Source organism: Corylus avellana, chromosome ca1, assembly GCF_901000735.1.
Source record: "Corylus avellana chromosome ca1, CavTom2PMs-1.0".
NCBI classification, from domain to species: domain Eukaryota; kingdom Viridiplantae; phylum Streptophyta; class Magnoliopsida; order Fagales; family Betulaceae; genus Corylus; species Corylus avellana.
Window position 1 is genome coordinate 31,567,423 of NC_081541.1, and position 9,760 is coordinate 31,577,182.

Sequence of the window (9,760 nt, forward strand, 5' to 3'; positions counted from 1 at the left end):
CTACGTGATTCGTTCTATTTCGAGTGATAATTTTATAATTGATATTTTTGGTTGCAAAAATACCACATCACTCATTTCTGTGAGGGAATTTGTTTACTGCTTTCCTTTGCTTATTAAATATGTAATTTGAATGTCAACATTAGATTTTGATGTAATGTTCTGTAATACTTACTATACCTTTGCTAGCTTTGGTGGAACTTGGAATATTGGACATTTGGATAACCTGTTTTAATTTTCATACATTTGCTAGCTTTGTTGGAACTTGGAATATTGGACATTTGGATAACCTGTTTTAATTTTTATACCTTTGCTAGCTTTGGTGGAACTTGGAATATTGGACATTTGCATAACCTGTTTTAATTTTTATACCTTTGCTAGCTTTGTTGGAACTTGGAATATTGGACATTTGGATAACCTGTTTTAATTTTTATACGTTTGCTAGCTTTGTTGGAACTTGAAATATTAGACATTTGGACAACCTGTTTTAATTGTTATACCTTTTTCTGCCCTCCCATTGTTTTTGCAGATCTGGTTTTTGAACAATCATTAAAATGTCCATTTGCATAATCTTAAGTGACAATTCTCCCTTGACAACTTGCAAGGGAGTTAAAAACATCTAACAAATTTTTTTTTTTCATTGCATGCAGTGACTCTGTGGGCCTGTGGCAACTAGGGCTGTGTAATTTAGTTGTATTTTTCTTATTGGTCTAATCTTTTATCTCTTTCTGAATTTGATTATATTAACTTGTTCATGTAACTAATTTTAAATCATTGAATGTAGAGACTCAGAGAGCCGGTTTGTGGCAACTGCAAGTCTGCAACTGGGAACCAAAATTGATGTATTTTGTTTTAAGTAATCTTGTTGTTTATGTTCATTTTGAATTTGCTTGTAATCTCTATTATAGGTTCATTTTGAGTTTGCTTGTAATCTCTATTATTGGTTCATTTTGAGTTTTCTTGTAATCTATGTTATAGGTTCTTTTTTTTTTTTTCCTTGTAATCTCTATTATAGGTTCATTTTGAGTTTGCTTGTAATCTCTATTATTGGTTCATTTTGAGTTTTCTTGTAATCTATGTTATAGGTTCTTTTTTTTTTTTTCCTTGTAATCTCTATTATAGGTTCATTTTGAGTTTGCTTGTATACTCTATTTTTTGTTCATTTTGAGTTTCCTTGTAAAGTTGTAATCTCTATTATAGCTTATAGGTTCATTTTGAGTTTGCTTGTAATTTCTATTATAGGTTCATTTTGTGTTTGCTTGTAATCCCTGTTTTTGGTTTATTTTCAATTTGCTTGTAATCTCTATTATAGGTTCATTTTCAATTAGCTTGTAATCTCTATTAAAGGTTCATTTAGAATTTGCTTTGTAATACTTGTTATGTTTTTATGTTCATTTCCAATTTGCTTGTAGTTTGTCACATGGCTGTTTGCTGATGTTGATACAATCATGCAATTATATTGAATTTTTATGATGAATTTTGTGTTTTTCTTCACTGAATTTGAATTTTTAGTGATTTTAATTTTCACTTTTTTAAAAAAAAAAAAAAAAAAAACCATTAAACGAGCCTCAAACGGGCCGAGCCACACATTTTAAGGCTCGTGCGACCCGTTAACCTGGCTCGGGCTTGAAAAATTGGACCTTTAAACGAGCCTTAAACGGGCCGAGCCACACATTTAAGGCTCGTCTGGCCCGTTAACCGGGCTCGGGCTCGGAAAACTGGAAAGAAATCAACTCATGATTTTCAAGCTCGAGCCGAGTCGAGCCACTCGAGTACTTGACTCGGCTCAAATTTTCCGTTCTAGTGAGCCCAAGCTCGATCCTGAGCCAATGTAGTTTCCAATGAGCCGAGTTCGGGCAATGGTTTTCTACCTCGGCTCGAGCTCGAGACCGGCTCGATTATTTCCCCTCTATAATGAGCCGACCCAATATTGATAAAGTTCGACTCGGCTCGGCTCATTTACAGCCCTACAGGCGGTTGCCAAAAGAAAAGTTGGCCTCTAGTCTTTACAGTTGGAAAAGGGCTGAAAAAAGAAGTGAACCAAAACTATAGCAGATTTGATTGATATGAGAAAAAAAAAAAATGTTTTGTATAAAAAAGTTAAAAAAAAAAAAAAATTTATAGTAATTTTTTTATTTGAATACTAATAAAAATGGATTGATGTAATGTAAAAAGTAAAAATATTATGATTAATTTTAAGAAATTTTTTTTAAATCTTTAGGTCCGGTCCGATCCAATGCCTCTGGCACTGGCCTTTAAAAGTTGGCTGGACCGAGGTGACTTATGGTACAAGTTGGCGAGCACGATATACATGTGACAGGAAAATGGTTGCAAGATTACAAAAAATGGCTGACAACAGTAACAACTTGATGAATGAGGTGACTTGACACATTACAAATTTTTTGTGACATTCAATGCATTTGCTAAAAACCCAATATTCCTTTATTAATATTTGATGAATGAGGTGACTTGACACATCACAAATTTTTTGTCACATTCACTGCATTTGCTAAAAACCCAATATTCTTGTATTAATATTCGAGCCGTAATTATTATTCAAAGTCGATTCATTTATTAAATAATCATAATTCAAACTGAATTTATACGAGCTGAGCTCAAATTGTAAATAAAACAAGATCGACTCATTTACAATCCTAAACATCTTTCTATATGCAGTCTCATTGTAAGTTTATACTACGAAAATTACTAAAGGGAAACCTCTATTTTAATTGGTGGTTCAAATTGATTTGAAATTCTCACGGATCAAAAAGAAATCTCCAATTAAAATCTGAAGCTGGTGAATGTCTTCAACACTTGAATTACATTGCTTTAAAACATATGCCATGGGCAACAACTCATCACACCCATTATTATAAACTAGCATGTAACCCGCGCTATGGGCTGGATTTTTCATTATAATTTAATTTCAAAACTTAAACACATCCCATCTTACTTTTCATTATAAGTTAAAATATGTGTGTGAAAATACATACTAAAGGTTATACACCAGTAAATTACTGTAATGAACATGTATTTTTTTTTTTTGAAATGTGCCAAACATCTACTTAATGAAAAGTATAAAAGAAAAAATAAAAATAGCAAGAATTAAGGACACTTGAATTCTGATGATCAAAATATTAATAGAAAATTAGTAGGAAACTCTGATATTGTTGATGTGATACTTATTATATTGTAATACAAATAAAACCCATAAAGTTCTAATTATTTCAAAAAAAAATACAGAGTAAAATAAATAAAATCTTCTCTCTTCTTTTTAATACAAAATAAAACACACATTTCACTCAATATTTAATGCAATCAAATAAATTTCTTTCAACACTTCCAAAAAATGCTAGAAAATTCGAGTAAATTACAAAATAATAATAATAATAATAATAATAATAATAATAAAATATTGAAATGAATTAAAACATAAAATCTTATTGGTGTGATACCTATTATATTTCAATACAATGAAACTTTTTAGAGAAACAAACATAAAAATAATTAATTTACAGTCGTGAAGAATTTATACATAGATACACAAAGATAAATCCAAAAATGATATGATAAGCGTTCTACAAAAATGAAGAAGAAGCATTTTGGAAGGAGAATTCTTTTTGGTGACCTCTACAAAAATGAAGAAGAAGTATATATCTATGTATCTAGTTATACATAGATACCCTAGCATATAACTTGCGCTATACACAGGGTTCTTTATTATATTTGATTTTAAAACATAAACGCATCTTCATTTTTTTTTTCTTTTTATTAATTACAGGCTAAAATAGTCATGTTAAAAAATCAATCATCACTCTTTCAATAAAAAGACATGCTAAAGGTTATATTTAAATACAAATAAAATTCACATAATTGTGAATATTTGAGAAAAAAAAAATTATGCATACAAAATAAAACAAAATCTTTCAATAAAGATTTAATGCAATCAAATAAATCATCTATCTTATTTCAATACAAATAAAACGTATATAATTCTGAATATTAAGAAAAAAATAAGCAAAACAATATTCTGGGGCGGATCCAGGGGGGGTCGAGAGGGGGCATATGCCCCCTCTTGACCCCTAAAAGTTCTTCTTACCCCTTGGTAAAAAAATTTCTTATACCCCTTAGCCATGATGATGCCCCATCTTAGCCCCTTCGGCCATGATTATGCCCCAGTTATCCGGGGCAAACGATTGATGCAGTGTTGGGACGTTGAAATTTTTCTGCTGCGCCTGTAGTTTTCAGACTTTCAGTTACAGGATGAAATGAGGAAGAAGATGGAGGAAGAAGATGATGGCAAATTGACAACCATGCCCTTTAATTAAACACACCGTTTTAATAAGTGAGCTTTGGTCTGTTTGTAGGCAAATTGACAATCATGTCCTTGTATTTGGACTCTTTGTGGACCAGTTAAAAAATTTAGCTTATTTCTTGTTTACAAGTAAGTGGGCTTTGGAAAGAAGAAAAAAAAAACGTCAATGGGATTATGGGCCAGTGGCTCGGCTGGTTTAATTAGGAAAAAAATGATTAAAAACAAAAGCCTTTTCTCTAAAAATAAATAAATAAAGCAAACAAACAACTTTAAAAAAAAAAAAGAAAAAAAAAAAAACCTAAAGTATAGTTCTCAACCAATAAGCACGACTTATAAGGGGAGAGAAATGGAGATGAAGTAGTAACTTTTGATTTGTGAAACTTTTGATTTTGTAAATTTACATTTTTATGACAACTTTTACATTGATTAAGTTTTTATATTTAAATTTCTATTTTAAATTAATTTTTTTTATAAATATATATAATTTTTGTTATATATTTTAATTGTATGTATGAAATATATTCTTATATACTTTCACCAAATTGAGGTGTGTAAATATGTAATTAAATTTTTAGATTTAGATTTAAATTATTCTTTACAATGAATTATTTTAATATTTATATTGCTAGTAATTCAGCCTATTCTTGATAATAACTTCAACAAAAAATTGAAGCATGTAATCATGTAAATATGGAATCAAATTTTTAGATTTAGATTTAAATTGTTCTTTTCAATTGATTGTTTTAATTTTTATATTGCTATTAATTCAGCTTCTTCTTGATAATTGTTTTTATATTTAATTATTTATGAATTTATATAGTTTTTGGCTTTTTGTTTCATATTTTAATTATATAAATATATAATTGTAGTTATCTGATATTATTGATAAAAACAACGATTCTATTGAGTTCAAATTAAATTTTAAATGAGTGTTGAAGTAGATTTAGCAAATTTGCCCAGAAATTAAAAAAAGAAAAAGAAAAAAAAGGTGCAATTATAATCCTAGTGATAGAGACCAAATCCGAATAGCATATCTACAAATAAGAGCTTGTCATTTTTTTATATTTAACTATTATTTTAATGTTTTTAATTAATTTTATTTTTGTATTCATAAAAAAATGCCCCCCATGAGTGAAGATCCTGGATCCGCCACTGACAATATTGCTTTCAAAAGTAGAGAAAAAAACAAAACTTAAAAATATGCTTGAAAATCCGAGTAAATTACACACAAAAAAAAATCCATAAGCATTCAAATGAATTAAAACATAAGACCTTTAATTTTAGTTTAATTTATATAAATTAGAATAATTTAAAACATTGTTGGTCTGGAAAAAAAAAAAAAAAAAGGTTAAGAAGGATAATTACCTCCAAGTTGAATTTTTAGGCCAATAGATTATGTTTTTGTTAATGTTAGAGAGTGGAGAAAGAGAAAGATACAGATGGAGAGAAAAAAGAGAAGAGGTATCAATGTTGGAGAGTGGAGGCAGAGAGATCTTTTTTTTTTTTTTTTGAATTTAAGAGAGAGAGATGTTGAATGAGAGTGAAAGACTCGGAGACAAAAGAGAGAGAGAGACGTGGAGAGAGAGGAAAAAAAAGGAGAGAGAGAGAGATATATGAACCGGTTCAATAGAGAGAGATGTAGAATGAGAATGAATGACTTGGAGAAAGAAAAGAGAGAGAGAGAGAGAGAGAGAGAGACGTTGAGAGAGAGGAAAAAAAGAGAGATAGAGAGAGAAAAAAAAATATGAACCGTTCAATTTTTAACTGTTCACTTTTTAAAATAATGAGTTAAAAAATCGGTTTACTCTTTAAAAAAATCAGTTTACTCTTTACTCTTTAAGAAGAATAATTACCTCCAATTTGAATTTTTAGGCCAATAGATTATGTTTTTGTTAATGTTGGAGAGTGGAGAAAGACAAAGATAGAAATGGATAGAAAAAAGAGGAGAGATATTAATGTTGGAGAGTGGAGGGAGAGAGATGTCTTTTTCTCTGAAATTAATAGAGAGAGACGTGGAGAGAGAGGAAACAAAAGGAGAGAGAGAGAGAGATGTGGAATGAGAGTGAATGACTTGGAGAGAGAGAAAAGAGAGAGAGAGAGAGAGAGAGAGAGCAAAAAAAGAGAGATATAGAGAGAGAAAAAAAATATATGAACCATTCAATTTTTAACTGTTCACTTTTTAAAATAATGAGTTAAAAAATCGGTTTACTCTTTCAAAAAATCGGTTTACTATTTTCTCGTTAAGAAGAATAATTACCTCCAATTTGAATTTTTAGGAAAATAGATTATGTTTTTGTAAATGTTGGAGAGTGGAGAAAGAAAAAGATAGTGATGGAGAGAAAAAAGAGGAGAGATATTAATGTTGGAGAGTGGAGGGAGAGAGATGTCTTTTTCTTTGAAATTAATAGAGAGAGACGTGGAGAGAGAGGAAAAAAAAGGAGAGAGAGAGAGAGAGAGAGAGAGCAAAAAAAGAGAAATAGAGAGAGAAAAAAAATATGAACCGTTCAATTTTTAACTGTTCACTTTTTAAAATATTGAGTTAAAAACTCGGTTTACTCTTTAAAAAAATCGGTTTACTCTTTTCTCTTTAAGAAGAATAATTACCCCCGATTTGAATTTTTAGGCCAATAGATTATGTTTTTGTAAATGTTTGAGAGTGGAGAAAGAAAAAGATAGTGATGGAGAGAAAAAAGAGGAGAGATATTAATGTTGGAGAGTGGAGGGAGAGAGATGTCTTTTTCTTTGAAATTAATAGAGAGAGACGTGGAGTGAGAGGAAAAAATAGGAGAGAGAGAGAGAGAGAAAGAGATGTGGAATGAGAGTGAATGACTTGGAGAGAGAGAAAAGAGAGAGAGAGAGAGAGAGAGAGAGAGAGAGAGATGTTGAGAGAGAGCAAAAAAGAGAAATAGAGAGAAAAAAAAATATGAACCGTTCAATTTTTAAGTGTTCACTTTTTAAAATATTGAGTTAAAAACTCAGTTTACTCTTTACTCTTTAAGAAGAATAATTACCTCAAATTTGAATTTTTAGGCCAATAGATTATTTTTTTGTTAATGTTGGAGAGTGGAGAAAGACAAAGATAGAGATGGAGAGAAAAAAGAGGAGAGATATTAATGTTGGAGAGTAGAGGGAGAGAGATGTCTTTTTCTTTGAAATTAATAGAGAGAGACGTGGAGAGAGAGGAAAAAAAAGGAGAGAGAGAGAGATGTGGAATGAGAGTGAATGACTTGGAGAGAGAGAAAAAAGAGAGAGAGAGAGAGAGAGAGAGACGTTGAGAGAGAGCAAAAAAGAGAAATAGAGAGAAAAAAAAAATATGAACTGTTCAATTTTTAACTGTTCACTTTTTAAAATATTAAGTTAAAAACTCGGTTTACTCTTTTCTCTTTAAGAATAATAATTACCTCCAATTTGAATTTTTAGGCCAATAAATTATGTTTTTGTAAATGTTGGAGAGTGGAGAAAGAAAAAGATAGTGATGGAGAGAAAAAAAAGGAGAGATATTAATGTTGGAGGGTGGAGGGAGAGAGATGTCTTTTTCTTCGAAATTAATAGAGACAGACGTGGAGAGAGTGGAAAAAAAAGGAGACAGAGAGAGAGATGTGGAATGAGAGTGAATGACTAGGAGAGAGAGAAAAAAGAGAGAGAGAGAGAGAGAGCAAAAAAAGAGAGAGAGAGAAAAAAAATATGAACCGTTCAATTTTTAACTGTTCACTTTTTAAAATAATGAGTTACAAAATAGGTGTATCCTTTAAAAAAATCGGTTTACTCTTTACTCTTTAAGAAGAATAATTATCTCCAATTTGAATTTTTAGGCCAATAGATTATGTTTTTGTTAATGTTTGAGAGTGGAGAAAGAAAAAGATAGGGATGGAGAGAAAAAAGAGGAGAGATATTAATGTTGGAGAGTGGAGGGAGAGAGATGTCTTTTTCTTTGAAATTAATAGACAGAGACGTGGAGAGAGAGGAAAAAAAAGGAGAGAGAGAGAGAGAGATGTGGAATGAAAGTGAATGACTTGGAGAGAGAGAAAAGAGAGAGAGAGAGAGAAAAGAGAGAGAGAGAGAGAGAGACGTTGAGAGAGAGCACAAAAAGAGAGATAGAGAGAAAAAAAAATCTGAACGGTTCAATTTTTAACTTTTAACTTTTTAAAATAATGAGTTAAAAAATCGGTTTACAATTTAAAAAAATCGGTTTACTCTTTTCTCTTTAAGAAGAATAATTACCTCTAATTTGAATTTTTAGACCAATAGATTATGTTTTGTATTCAAGGGAGCCAGATGAAGGTACCACGGGCCAACTCACAGCAGATATTCGTTTCATGGTAGGGGCTATTCCTGAGTGGGAGATGATTTACACGCGGAGAGAGGCCAACCAGGTGGCTCATTGCTTAGCCAGAGCTGCTATTATACACAAAATGGATAAGGTGTGGCTTTGTGACCCACCAGATTGCATACGTGATCTTCTACAAGCAGACCTTTCTGCTTTGCCGGATGTGCTGATTCACCAAGCTAGTATGGCTGTAGCTGCTAATTCTGCAGTAAATGGTCGAGCGGTAACTGCCGTGTCCATTCTCGAAGAACCTATCGGGGACAGCAGTGAGTGTAGCCTTTGAGGTGGCGCTCACTGCTGTCTGCTATCTGGTGGGGAGAGAGTAGCACGTGGGTACTTGCTGTATTGCTGGACCAATTTTCTTGGGTTGTAATGGATGAGTATTACACTCTGTTCTATTAATAAACGTGATATATTTTAACAAAAAAAAAAAAAAAAGATTATGTTTTGTAAATGTTGGAGAGTGGAGAAAGAAAAAGATAGTGACGGAGAGAAAAAAGATGAGGGAGAGAGATGTCTTTTTCTTTGAAATTAATAGAGAGAGACGTGGGGAGAGAGGAAAAAAAAAGGAGAGAGAGAGAGAGATGTGGAATGAGAGTGAATGACTGGAAGAGAGAGAAAGAGAGAGAGAGAGAGACGTTGAAAGAGAGGAAAAAAAGAGAGATAGAGAGAGAAAAAAAAAATATGAACCGTTCAATTTTTAACTGTTCACTTTTTAAAATATTGAGTTAAAAACTCGGTTTACGCTTTAAAAAAATCGGTTTACTCTTTTCTCTTTAAGAAGAATAATTATCTCCAATTTGAATTTTTAGGCCAATAAATTTTGTTTTTGTAAATGTTGGAGAGTGGAGAAAGAAAAAGATAGTGATGGAGAGAAAAAAGAGGAGAGATATTAATGTTGGAGGGTGGAGGGAGAGGGATGTCTTTTTCTTTGAAATTAATAGAGAGAGACGTGGAGAGAGAGGAAAAAAAAGAGGAGAGAGAGAGAGAGAGAGATGTGGAATGAGTGTGAATGACTTGGAGAGAGAGAGAGCAAAAAAAAGAGAGAGAGAGAGAGCAAAAAAAGAGAGATAGTGGGAGAAAAAAAAATATGAACCGTTCAATTTTTAACTGTTCCCTTT